Consider the following 14,843-nt stretch of genomic DNA (forward strand, 5'->3'; position numbering starts at 1 on the left):
GCTTGACCAGGTTACATTTCTTGGGTATCTGAAAAGAGGAAGGCACAAGGCACTGGTGCGGGGAGAAGGGAAAGTAAGAGGTGTATGCTTACACCATCTGCAGCATGTAAATCAGAAGTCAATGCATGATGGGGGAAGTGGGATGTGAGAAGGATGATTAAATATGACAATACTATGCTCTTTGATGGTTTCAGTGCATCTACTGACCACCATGCTGCAGCTTAATCCTGCATTGCCATCCCTGTGCCCATTTTCAGGAGCGATCAAATTTTGCCCCCATAATATCATGTTTAGTCTTCAGTGCTAGAAATACATTTTAAAAAACAATTCTAAATTACCCGAAAATTGTCCTGTTCAGCATTATCATATGAATGAATGAGGAATTTGATAGGGACCTGTTAAGCTTTCTTTGGATAATACCATATTGCATAATTTCCAGACTAATATATTTTATTGGTTCAAAATCTGTGGGGTTTTTGACAGTGAACTGTTAGTGTTTGCTGTTATTACCCCTCTGAATCTGATGGTAACTTCAGGATTTAGTACAAGCACAGATTAAGGTGAAGATCCTGAAGTTGTGGTCTCACACTCATTACTCCACCATAGGCTGCACTATGAAGCCTCCCAACCAGAGCCAGCAACCAGCGAAATCAGATAACCATGTGAGAACTTTCCCTTTTCCACTCTCATATCACAGTTAGAGACCCCATTAAAAATTAAGCCTTGTTCAATGAGGCATAACTGGGTTTTTAATGGTGATCTAAGTTATAACTACTGCTGAACAGTTGATCTGGCCCCGAATAAATAATTTTATATTTGTGGAATGTTATTACAGGTCTTCAATATGATTGATTACTAGATTTTTAAAATAATTATATTACTTTTTAAAATATTTGTTCATGATATTTCAGCTTTTACTTTAACCCCATGTGTATGTCCCAGTGTTTATTTTGCTCTCTGTAAAATTTTTAAAAGTGATTTGATTTTATTGCTTTTCATCTCCTGGTTGTCTGGCCTTGTGAATTCTTTAATGTGACTGGATGCTTAGACAACTTGATGACATCACTGCAGCTCGACATTGGGAATCCACATTAAACTACGCTCCAATCAATTGCTTGGCAAGAAAGTTAAATTTCTCGCCAGAAAGATCGCTAGATCTCTCAGCGCAACTTTCTTCCAGGTCAGCAGCAAGTGCCCTTGCTTTGCCACTGAATATAAAATCCAGGCATTTGAATATAAGTTATAACTTTAAGCCTATCAGAAAAGTGCATCTTATAAACACTACTGAAGCATCTGGAAATCCAAAGCAGTAAATGTGGTCCCATTTTAAGACTGGGACCACAAGTCTGAAATTTGCATATCCCTGAGCAAGAAGAAGGTAGTTCAAAAGTATTGTGAAGCTTCCTTTATTGCAGTCAGATCACTTAAAAACCTCCTGGGACTGTCCCACATGCCTGTCAGAATTTCCTGCTATTTTAGTAATAATATTGTCCTCAGAAACATTATACAAGTGCATTTTTCTGGAAAACAAATCAAGAAAAAAATTAAATTACAATGGAGACAGGAGCCTCTGGCAGTTAGAACAAAGCCCTCTAAATAGTCCAGACATTTAAATTGGTCTGATGCATCCACTCCTCATGAGATATCATAGGTCTGTGTCATAAGTAACCATAATGACTTGCAAAGATGCAGTGGGCTATTTTCATTTGTGTCCCTAATGAAATGGAATTCCACTTGCTCAAACACAAAGCTTTTTTTATTATGCATAAAGTACCTTCTCACCTCAATGCACCAGCCCACTGCACATGCTCAGATTAATGAAAGAGTCCCATTGATGCTATGCTTTGGAAGTCTTTCCAACTTCCTGTCCTCTTGGCAGCTTTCTTGTTTTGTTCCAGAGTAAAGTTATCCATCGCCTGTCCAGTCTCAACAGGTCACCAGGGATTGGTCTCACCGGCACAAATACCAGAGCATACCAGACAAAACACATATGTGCTGATAATCACTTCCTTTCTTCATTTCATTTATTTCAGAGTGAAACTAAACATGCAATTAGCTCTGAGCTAGAAATTGTACAGTGGTAATTTAACAAAACTCTTTTCAGTTGGACAAAAGGGAGGTGGACTTGGCCGATTTGCACAATTTTCTTTCCTATGGAAAAATTGAATCAGACTCTGTGTAATGTGAGCTGCTGATTCATTATCAGCCTATTTTCACACTACTGGAAGTTACCAATTTAACCTCCAAAGTTTTATTCCTTTTGAAATTCTGATTATTAATATACCATGCTTAATTTAAGTTCAAATCGTAAGTACCAAAACTATGATGAAGGAGTATCCACTTATTTTGTAAGAATTTCATATCTAAAACAATTCTTTGACAATTGTATAATTAATTCATAATATTGAAATCCTAGGAGCACTAACTGTACTAGTTAATCATATTCTAATTTTAAAAATACTCTTGTGGTTATTATGAATATTAAAAAATGTGGTTGCTCAAATAAATATGCCAGATATTATAAGATAAGAGTTTTTAAAATCAGAATGTCCTACTGGTTGACCTACCCCAAGAAAGGTAACAGATAATAGTCATACATGTCTTCTTTCTATTATACTTCTCATTCATCTCATTTACTTTTTGTGGGCCTTTGCTGTGTGCGTATTAGTTTCCACGTTTACCCACAAGATAAGTGATTGCGCTTTAAAAAGACATTGGATGTGAAGTGTTATGGGAAGCCTTGAGAGGCGTGATAAAGTGCTATATAAATGTGAGTTCTTTCTCTACCAGTTAAGTCATGAGGAAGTTTACTTTAGACTTAGATCATTCATCTTTTCAAACAAAAACCTGTTGACTGAGAGGTTTCACAGAGAGAAGCCTTATCATTATAAGATTGAATGACCTAAACAAAAGATTGGCCTTGAAATTACACTGTGTGAATATAAGGAAGCAATCATTTAATACGTCCGGATGAAATTCCTTTGTCCATTATCTTAACAGCAACATTAACCCATTAAAATAAAATCATTGGTTAGTGTCTCTATTAAAGTAGCAGACAAAGGAATTTCATACAAACATATGAAGTATTTGCATGTTATGTTTGTACAGTGTAATTTCAACAGCATGATTCTTTCATAAATTGTTCATGCAGAATTATATAGAGCAGGATCTCAAAATGTCCTGCAGTGAGGTCTCAGAATTACCTAGAGTGGGACTGCAGGCTAAGTGGAGTGGGGACTCAAAATTTCTGAGGGTGTGTTCTCAGTGTTACCTGGAATGGGTCTCAGAATTATCTGGAGTGAGGTCTCAGAACTTCCTGGAGTGGGGTTGTAGAATCAACTTTCGTGCTATGGATCTGACTTCAAACCAGACATTTAGTCAAAGTGCTGAAGTCTTGGAGAATACTATGAATGGAGCAGACATTGAAACTGACATCTGCCACACGGCCTTCCAGAGGAAGTGGCCTCAATGACTCAGTTTTATTCTATGTACAATGTACTACAATTGTGCTTTAAGTAAATTTTATGGCAATAATGCAGTTTTACATTTGGAAACAAAGTGTTGGATTTTCAAGCTAGTGGCACATGAGAACCATATTATATTCCAGCTATTTTATTAAATTAGACTAGGTGGCAGTGGTAGTTCGTAGAATTACTGCCAAAAAATTTTGTTGTTTCCAATCTCTCTTTCTTTCTTTAATGTTGGTGGAATTGAACCACGGCCAAGGTTCAGTGAAAGTGAGTTTATGATCTGGGGTGAGAATTCAGTGCAGTGCTGCATTCCCTGCGGTGCTCACATTCACAAGGCTGACAGTACTGGATGCCCTTGTGAAGGTGGCAGTAGGCATTCTTCTTAAGCCACTGCAGTCATGTGGTGAAGTTGCTCCCATAATGCTGTTGGGAAGGAAATTCTAAGATTTAGATCCAGGGGTAAAAAGGAAACAGCACTTTATGTTCACGTTTGGATAGTGTGTCACTTGGAGGAGAACTTGGCGGAACTGGTGTTCCCATTCACCTGCTGCCTTTGTCGTTCTAAGTGATGGTGGTTGTGGGCTTGGGAGGTGTAGCCAAAAAAGGCTAGGCCACTTGTTGCAGTAGATGCTTTTAATAGGGTACACTAAGCTACCGAATTCTGGTATTGGAGGGGTTGATGTTTAAGCTAGTGGATATGGTGCTGATCAAGTGGACCATTTTTTCCTGGATGCTGATGAGCTTCCTGAGTGTTGTAGCTGCTGCATCCATTCATACAAGTATTAGTGTACCTTGGGGCTACTCAGTAAATTCTCCATAATGTATTCTACTGAATTATCAATGAGTTGATTATAAAGAAAAATACCTTTCCAAATATCACTGCTTTAAACATTCTTCATAGAAGATAACTTGGAAATTTTTGAAAGCATACTCATGACCATGGAATGATGGGCAACACTTATCATTTATGATTGTACTATAGGGACATTCATGATATCATGTGAGAGGGAATTCTATTGAAAATCCATGGGGAGCAATTATTCCATCAGGCCTGCTTGCCAGAATAATGGAGATGTGCTAATTTAAAATGGTTGCATGTCAAGATCACATTTTTAGCATTTTTTTAACCTTTCTATAAGTTGCAAGGACTTTGAAATTAGTTTTCAAAGACTGTATGAGCCAAAAGAAATGTCTGACAAAAAAACCATATTTGACTGGCAACACAAATATGCAGACAGGAAGTTGACATTAGACTGAAGCTCTGCTCACCACAAGTCCCTGCATGAATGGGAACCCAGAAGGAATCTGAGTCGAGAATTAGTGTTCCTGGATCTGCCAGAATTCTCAGCTCCATCCAGCCTCCTGTGCCTGATCTATACCTTAGCAGCACGGTTGGGGATCAGGATTCTTGGCCCTACTTCTTTTCTTGCACAACAAGTTGTGTAAGGTTTCACAGGCAGATTACAGCATGAACACTGCTTCCACAGCCGTAATCACATTTATTCACGCCAATAGAATGGTTAGTTCTATTTGGCATTAGGATTTCATGGGCTCCCACAACCCATACAATGGGGGAAGCCAACTACACCCACTGGACTCGAGTATCCTGCTGGTTTTCAACCCAGATTTGGAGCTGGCATTGCAGTCTCTACTCACCAGGCCCTCTGGACTAGAGTTTGAATCCTGCTCCTTCTGACTCTGGCGGGAATGCTACCACTAAGTTGAAGGGTCACTCCTTCCCAACAGGTGAAGACAGTGGGAAAAGGATTGAAACCAGCAGAGGCCATTTAAGGTGAGTTGTTTTACTGTCCTTGTGGAAGAGGTCTTGTTGCTCTCATAGCTCTATTTATGTTTGTATTATAAGAATCCCTTTATATGTTTCTTTATGTTAAGCACTTACTGTTCTTATAAATGTTTCACATGCAGTTGGCTCTCTGGTAATTTTGTAATTATGGTTCTTTTTGTTTGAAACATGAACATTCTCTATGTGTTCAGAAAATTTAAAAAAATCAAAGAGACAACCTTCAGTGAAAAAGCAAAAAAAAACTCAAAAGGTACTGGAAAAATAAAAAGAAATGCACAAAAAGTACCTGCCCCTTTATGAACGCCACTGTGCACAGAGCTTTGATTGTTGCAGACTGGTGGGCAAGAAAAACACACAACACTGTCCTGTGAGAAAGGATGGGAAACCATGTTATTAATATATACTTAAAAACTTGCATTGTAGAAAGACTTGCATTCGATAACACCTTTCACAACCTTAGGTCGTCCCAAAAGGCTTTATAGCTAATTGAGTACTTTTGAAGTGTAGTCACTGTTATAATGTAGGAAATATAGCAGCAAGCTCCTACAAACAGCAATGTGATAACGACCATAGAGAGAGATACAGCACTGAAACAGGCCCTTTGGCCCACTGAGTCTGTACCAACCAACAACCACCCATTTATACTAATCCTACATTAATCCCATATTCCCGACCACATCCCACCATTCTCCTACCAACACTAGGGTAATTTACAACTTGCAAGTTTTTGGCTGTGGGAGGAAACCAGAGCACCCGGCGGAAACCTACACAGTCACAGGGAGAACTTGCAAACTCCACACAGGCAGTACCCAGAACTGAACCCGGGTTGCTGGAGCTGTGAAGCTGCAGTGCTAACCACTGCGCCAACCAGATAGTCTGTGTCTTAGTGGTGCTGATTAAAGGATAAATATCAGACACCAGGGAGAGTTACCCTGCTCTTCTTCAAAATAATGCCTTAGACTGGATTTTAAAGGCCCTCTCTCGCCGGGAACGGTGGCGGGGAGGGGGTAACAATGAAGATCGCTACAGCGGAGGCCCGCCACCAACCCTGACAGGCCCCATACCGATCTCAGCGGCAGTGCCGAGGCCTCATTGCGGCCGATCCATCGCTTGGCGATGGGACCCACATTAAAATATGTTAATTGCTACTTACCATGCAGGCCGCAGTGATTATTCCAGCACGGTGCAATCTTCACTCTGGCGGCCTTCAAATCCCTGTTTGGGGAAACATGGTGTGACACCTGTGGGGAGGGGGGAGGAGGTTTAGTTCTCTGTGAGGGTGGGGGTGGGGGGAGCAGGGTTAGAACGACTCGGATTGGCGGGGGGGTGGGGTGAGGGGGTGAAGGTCAGGTGTAAAGGCCAAACTTTGTGGGGGGGGAAAGGTAAAAGTTTTCAAGTTGGTATTCCGGGGTGGGGGGGGGGGGAAAGGGCAGGAATGTTGTGATATGCCATTGGGGGGGATGTTGGGAGAAGGCATGGGAAGATTTGTCCATTCATTTTTAAACTTTAAAGTTACTGGTCCTATAAAAATTTAAAAGATTTTTTCGGACTGCAAGCCCTTTAAAAATTGCGCCAACACCTGCACATTGGCGCCGGATTCCATTTCCGGTGATGGCACGCCCGCCCCCTCCACGATATCGCGGGGGGAAGAGTGCCGCGACCATGCAAATAAGCTGCCATGTTTGAAATCGCGGCGGCTCCATGATGTGGTGCCCGTGAATGCGGGCCGCAATTTCTTACGCCCGCCATGTATTTCAGCGGTGGAGTCTTCAAGTGCAGCCTATAGGATCTTTTATGTCCACCTGAACAGCCCTAAATGCACACCCAAGACCATGGTGATGGAATAATATTATTTACATTAGATTTCAAGATTTCTATTGACCTTTCAGAATCACATCCAACAGTAACAACAACAATAACTTGAATTTATAACATGCATTTAACATAAAACATCCCAAGGCATTTCTATAAAACAAGATTTGACACTGAACCAAATAAAGAGATATTTGGGTAGATGACCAAACACTTGGCCAAAGAGTAGTTTTTTAAGATAAAAACAGAAAAGTGCTATAAATACTCAGCAGGTCTGGCAGCATCTGTGAGGAGCGAAGGTCGTGGGGCAAAGGCAAAGGCAAATGGTGTGTGCTAATGAAAAAAACAGTGGGCAGGCACATGGTAAAAAAAATGATGAAACAAAATAAAATAAAGCAAAAATAAAAAATAAAAATAAAAAAGGGCCAGTCATGTTCTGAAATTATTGAACTCAATGTTCAGTCCAGTAGACTGTAGCATGCCTAATCGGTAAATGAGGTGCTGTTCCTCGAGCTTGCGTTGATGTTCACTGGAACACTGCAGCAAGCCCAGGACAGAGATGTGAGCATGAGAGCAGGGGGGATGTTGAAATAGCAAGCGACCAGAAGCTCGTGGTCATGTTTTCAGACTGAGTGGAGGCGTTCTACAAAGCGGTCACCCAATCTGCGTTTGGTCTCCGCAGTGTAGAGGAGACCACATTGTGAGCAGCGAATACAATATACTACATTGAAAGAAGTACAAGTAAATCGCTGCTTCACCTGAAAGGAGTGTTTAGGGCCTGGGATAGTGAGGAGAGAGGAGGTAAATGGGCAGGTATTAACACCTCCTGTGATTGCAGGGGAGGTGCCGTGGGAAGGGTCGAGGTGTCGGGGGTAATGGAGGAGTGGACCAGGGTGTTGCGGAGGGAATGATCCCTTTGGAATGCTGAAAGGGGAGGGGAAGATATGTTTAGTGGTGACATCACGCTGGAGGTGGCAGAAATGATGGAGGATGATCCTTTGGATGTGGAGGCTGGTGGTGTGGAAAATGAGGACAAGGGGAACCCTGTCACGATTCTGGGAGGGAGGGGAAGGGGGCAGGGCAGAAGTGTGGGAAATGGGCATGGACGCCTTCCTTTTTGTTCTCTTTTCCCCCACCCCCACTTTATTTGCTTAAAATCTACTACATTTCTAACCTTTGCTAGTTCTGATGAAAGGTCACTGACCTGAAATCTTGACTCTGCTTCTCTCTCCACAGATGCTACCTGACCTGATGAGTCATTCCAGCACTTTCTGTTTTTATTTCAGATTTTCAGCATCCGTAGTATTTTGCTTTTATTATAGTAGATTTTAAGAAGTGTCTTAAAGGAGGAAAGTGAACTAAAGAGGTTTCGGATGAGAATTCGAGAGCTTAGGGCCTTGGCAGCTGAAGACATGGCCTCCAATGGTAGAGCAATTAAAATTGGGGATGCTCAAAAGGCCAGAGTGTAGACATCTTGGGAGACCAGAAGAAGTTACAAAGATCGGGAGGGACAAGGCCAAAGAGGGATTTGAAAACAAGGAGAATTTTAAAATCGAGGCGTTATTTAACAAGAATCCAAGGTAGGTCAATGAGGTAATGGGAGAACAGGAATTGTTGTGAGTTCGGACAGGGGAAGCCAAGTTTTGATAACTTCAAGTTTAAGGAGGGAAGAATATGGGAGGTCGGCTAGAAGTGAGTTTGAATAGTCAATGGTGAAGGTAACAAAGGCATGGATGAGGATTTCAGCAGAAGATGTGCTGAAGCAGGGGCGGAGTTTGGTGATGTTGTGAAGATGGGAATAGTTGGTCTCAGTGATGGCACGGATTTATGGTTTGAAGCTCATCACAGGGTCAAACATGATACCAAGATTGTGAACAATCTGGTTCAGCATCAGACAGTTGCCAGGGAGAGGGATTGAGTCAGTAGCTAGGAAACAGAGTTTGTGTACAAGGACTGAAAATAAGGGCTTCAGTCTTCCCAATATTTAGTTGGAGGAATTTTTGCTCATCCAGTACTGGATGTCAGGCAAGCAGTCTGACAACTTAGATACAGGGAAGGAGTTGAGAGAGATGGTGGTGAGGTAGAGCTGGGTGTCAACACTTTCATGTGGAAATTGAACCTGTGTTTAGAGGTGATGTTGCCAAGGGGCAGCCTGTGGATGAGAAATAGGAGGGGGGCTAAGGATAAATCCTTGGGGTACACTGGAGGTAATTGTGTGGGAGTGGGAAGAGAAACAATTGCAGGTGATTCTTTGGCTACAATTGGATAGGAATGGATGACAGTGGAGAGGTGTTGTCAACCTTGCTGACAAGGATGAGGAAGAATAGTTTACCTTTGTCACAGTCACATAGGATGTCATTTCTGACTTTGATAGCCATTTCAGTACTGTGACAGGGGCGGTAACCTGATTGGAGAGATTCCAACATGGAGTTCCAGGAAAGATAGGCATGAATGTGGGAGGCAACAACACACTAAAGGACTTTGGAGAGGAAAGGGAGGTTGGAGAAGGGGTAGTAGCTTGCAAGGGCAGTGTGGTTAAGGGTTTTTTTTTTGAGGAGGGGTTAATGTTGGCAGATTTGAAGGAGAGGGGAACTGTACATGAGGAGAGAGATTTCACAATTCAATAGTTTTTCCTGAAAACTGAAACTCCCTGTCTTCACTTATACAAAAAGACATAGTTACAATGGAAGTGCAGTAGGCTACATTATGGCTTAATTTGCAGTTGTATTCCAATTCCAATCAGTTGTATTATGGGGGAAAAACCTAAAGTACACAAAAGTGGCATTTTTTGCAGTGGCGAGCTTCAAAATCTTTGAAGAAGTAAGTGAGAGGCAAGAGCAGAGAATGATGGAGACTGATTTGGAATGAATAGTAGAAGCCGAGAAATGAAAAATAACATGGAGATAGTGAGAATGAGATAGACACAGAGAAAGATAGGGTCTGGGAAAAAAATAAAACACAGAGATAGAAACAGAAAAAATGACATTGACAGAGAGTGAGAGACATAATTACAGTGATTCAGACAAAAAGAGAATGACAAGAACAGAAAGCTCGGGAACAGAGTTTGTGGCGGGGACTGAAAACAAAGGCTTCAGTCTTCCCAATATTTAGTTGGAGGAGAGTTTTGCTCATCCAGTGCAGCGGAGGCAAAGAATTAGAAAGACAGAGAATGACAGGAGAACAGGCAGAAGCTGAGAAAGAGTTACCATGAAGTGATTGTGCTTACTATTGGGTTATCTCTATGTAAGCAGGAAATGAATGAGAATCATCATGAAGTGGTGTGACTGCCAGAGGGAGCAGCATAATCCCAAGGTGCTGGATCATACAACCCATCTGCAGCAGTGTGCAGGACCCTGAGCAGAGGCTGCATCCCCTAGAGCCATAGCAATGAACTATTGCAAAGTGTAGATTCCACCAGATTAACATCAACTCAGTAAAGTTTGGATAAAAAGCAACGGCCTCAAAATTAACCCTGCCATGGTGGGCAAGACATGATCGGAAAGGAGGTTTAAAGAGTTAAATAGGAGGAACATAACCCCAACCCATTGCCTCCGAGCCACCCGACATGGAGAGACACTTGATTAACGTATATAAATCGGGCTCCCACAGTGTAATTAGGAGCCGATTTAAAATTTATCATTGATGTGCAGCTTTTTCCAGGGGTCGAGAAACCGTGCAGTGAAAGGGCGATGGAAGCTGCCGACTTCACTTCCTATAGGCCAAGAACACCTTATCCCCCACCCCCCACCTCCCCTCAAGGAAATCTTCAGCCACTTCCAGTCTCATTTGCAGAAGTCTTTCCCACTCTTCTCTCTGCACACCTCCTGATAATGGTGTTTCTTCCCACTCTCAATCACAGGCCTCTCTGACTCCTCCAATTGCTGGGAACCAGCCCCATGGATCACCGGTTGCTGCATTCTGCTGCTGGTCTTCCCTTCCATTTGGAAAGCTGCTGGGCAGCAGACTGAGCTAAAAAATATTACAGAGGTCCTACCATTTTCGGCTTTCTCTGCATCCTCTCCCTATTCCCCATTAATAGCAGGACTAGTGAATTTTTCAGACTCAGTTCTTTCAACTTTCTTTTCTGAAATTGGTTACTGTAAAATCTAGCCACAAAGTATTGTTACAAACTCGAGTTGTGATTTACTGCTGTTATTTTTGGATTTAAGTCGTCTCAAAACAAGCTGACTACTGGGCCCCACATGATATACAAAGCATCGTGTGAAAAGCAGACAGTTGTCAAATATGTTAACAAACTTTTTTAATGGGTATTCCTGTATGTGCCTACATTACAATATTGACTACACTTCAAAAGTACTTCATTGGCTGCAAAGCTCTTTGGGACATCCTGAGGTGATGAAAGGCGCTATATAAATGCAGGCTTTTTGCACAAACCTGGCTACTAATTTTGGATGTGCCATTAATTTGTAGAATCTACAAGCGACTAAAGCTGGATGTGCAGGACTACCATCTCACTGTTGTTTGCTGTGATATTTTCCATTGTCAGCTGAGTCTCTATTCTGAGTCTCAATTCCTCTCCTTTGCCTCGGTTGTTGTTTCACTAAAAATGAATGTAGTGGTTAGCACCGCAGCCTCACAGCTCCAGCGACCCGGGTTCCATTCAGGGTACTGCCTGTGCGGAGTTTGCAAGTTCTCCCTGTGACTGCGTGGGTTTTCGCCGGGTGCTCCAGTTTCCTCCCACAGCCAAAAACTTGCAGGTTGGTAGGTAAATTGGCCATTGTAAATTGCCCCTAGTGTAGGTAGGTGGTAGGGAATATGGGATTAGTGAAGGATTAGTATAAATGGGTGGCTGTTGGTCGGCACAGACTCGGTGGGCGGAAGGGCCTGTTTCAGTGCTGTATCTCTAAAATAAAATTTTTAAAAAGGCAAAAAAGAGGAGTAAAGAAGGCAAAACATTTCAAAGAACTTTGTAGAAAATTATAAGATAAAATAACAAGCACGAGAAATGGAATCAAATCAATGCTGTAACTGACGGCAAACAAATGAGATTGTTAGGAAGGGAGCAGAGAGAAACATTGACAAGTGAAAATAGAAAATAATTCATAATATAAAGAGTTCAGTGGAAGGACAAGAGATGCCTTGTGCTGGAAGTCAATGGCAGTAAATGAAATAAGTTCCAGGACTCACACACGTTTCCAGTGATGAAGTGATTCCAGTGCACCCCTCAAAACAACTGAGATTCTAATGACCACGGGAACAGCAGCTGGAAATGCGGACATCCTCACTAAAAGTCTGACAACTATGAGTGCTGAGCCGGACAAGGTTCCCACATCTGATCTACAGGCTGTACTGAATTAGTTAATTCCAGCCATGCGTGTGCTATAATTGGCATCAGCATGCTTGCTTAGAGGAGTGAAAGTCAGCCAGAATTCCTGTTCCTTATTACAATCTAATCACTCCTACTGGAAGGTGTGCATGTGAGGATAACGCTTTGCATAACTGTGATGCTCAGCATGGTAAAGTACCATTGTCTGTGTGCAACCATAAAGAATGGCCAGTTAAGCAAATTATTACAGAACTGAAATCTCAGCCAGAGTTAGTACTTTCAGGAGAGGAATGGAGACATTTTGAGGAAAATAATGAGTGCTCAGATTGTGTTATATGAGGCAAACATACTGTTCTCAGTAATGAGACCTGTAAAGATCAGTTCTGTTTGAATTAACTAAGGAACAAATTCCATTTGTCAGTAATGTATCAGGTAATAAAAAGTGCATGTGTTGATTAAATACTGAGATGTAACAACAACTTGCATTTATATAGGGTCTGTAATGTTATAAAATGTTCCAAAGCATTTCACAGGAGGCATTTAGTGGCTGAAGTTGAGGGGGAGGCCTTTTACAAACAGAGATGGCACAGGAAGGGGCTCATCTAATGTCCTGATCCTGTCACAAATTCAATATCACTAGCTGAATGAATCAATAAAACAAAATCATCAATCTTATTGTCATTATTACTTCTCCATTTACATCAATAGACGGCTTGTAGAGTAAAACACAGTACATCATAAGTGCAACTGCACCTATTTAAGTACAAGAGAAGAGTGAGAATTAAAGCCAGATAAATATGTTAAAGGTACAATTTCCACCAAAAGGTTACAGAATATTATTCAATATAGAATAGTCTATATATGATCTAGTAGCATGTCCAGTTCTGCTGTGGCTTGAACATTTTTTTTGTTCCCACTGCTTCCTTTCCTGAATTTCTAGCTTTGGTGTTTACCTTTTCCACTGAAACTTTGGGCGAGATTTTGCCAAGCAGTGGTGATCCCATCATCGGTGTAGTTTCTGGGTGGCTGGCATGCTCGGGCGGTAGGTGGCACTTTCCCCATGATATTGCTCGGAAGAGGCAATTAAGAGCTGGTAGGCAGTGGAGGTGGCCAGTACTGGATGGCGAGCAGGCCTTCCACACTCAGAGGGCCAGCAACTCTGGAGCCTCGGCAGTGCCATTGAGAGAGGTGGTTGCTGCTGAGATAGCAAGGAGAATACGACGGCGACTCTAGTTTGAGGCTCCCTCGGAAGGGTGAGCATGAAATAAATTTTTACGTGGGTCAAGCAGGTAGAGCCCGGAGAACGGAGGGGAAATTCCTCCAGGGGCAGCACTGGAGCTACGGGATGTTATTTGCTGCCGGTAACCCTCTCCTTGTGCCATGGAGCCTCAGGCTGTGATGGCCCTCAGGAAGCTGTTGGGAGGTCTCCACCATGCAGCTGGCGGCCTCCCCATGCTGCGGTGTTCACTCCTCCACAGGTAAAATGCCAGCGGCCCAGGAAAATCACCCTTAGTTGGGCCATTAATCTTTCAAATTGGCTGGGCACCTCCATTCGGCGGGCAGCCGAGTCGCTGCAGTTCTTGCTGATGGGAAATTTGCCCGGCAGTGGAACTACATCGGGGAGCCAGCTTGACCTAGCTCCCCAGCATTTTACTGGCACCCCACCACCCCCCTCACCCCCTCAACCCCACACCCCAACATCTGTTCCCACAACCTGGGGGCCAGTAAAATTCCACCCATTCTATCTTTATTCATGGTGAAACTGAGGTGCCCCCTTCAGGACACAGCCAGCCAGGTTCCACCACAATGCACTGGGCTGGCTGTGCAGCTAAAGATTCTGTAATTGTTTGCAGTATGAAAACCACAGCCTTTTCACTTTCAAATGTCTTGAATGCCCTCAGCAAAGCTGGAACCGGAAATACATTAATGTTTCTCGTGTCAAGTTTTGCTAAGGGCATAATCTAGGAAATACCTCATATGACATAATTCATCCATTTGCTCCCTCTCATTTGTGGGTGGTGTATTAGGCACCTGCCCACATAAATCTGAGGAAGTTTTGGCAGGCGTGAAATTGGTCAGGGATCCAGTAACTGCATACTACTCTGAATCCCATTCCCACCTGTCCAGAATACAGTGTTTTTACACCAGAAAGTTTGGGCCTTTAACTCCTAAAAAAACAAAAATAGCAAGTTTCAGTGGAAAGGATAACCACCAAAAGCTAGAAATTCAGGAAAGGAAGCAGTGGGAACAAAAAAATGCTCAAGCCACACCACAACTGGACATATTACTAGATCATAAATAGAGTAATCTATATCCAATAATACTCCTGTAATCTTTCTGTGGAAATTGTACCTTTCTATGTTTTTCTGGCTGTAATTTTCTCTCTTATCTTGTACTTAAATAGGTGAAATTGCACATATGATGTACTGTGTTTTACTCTGTCAGTGGTCAACAGATGTAAATGGTGAAA

The sequence above is a fragment of the Heterodontus francisci genome, chromosome 3 (genome assembly GCF_036365525.1).
Source record: "Heterodontus francisci isolate sHetFra1 chromosome 3, sHetFra1.hap1, whole genome shotgun sequence".
Taxonomy (NCBI): Eukaryota; Metazoa; Chordata; class Chondrichthyes; order Heterodontiformes; family Heterodontidae; genus Heterodontus; species Heterodontus francisci.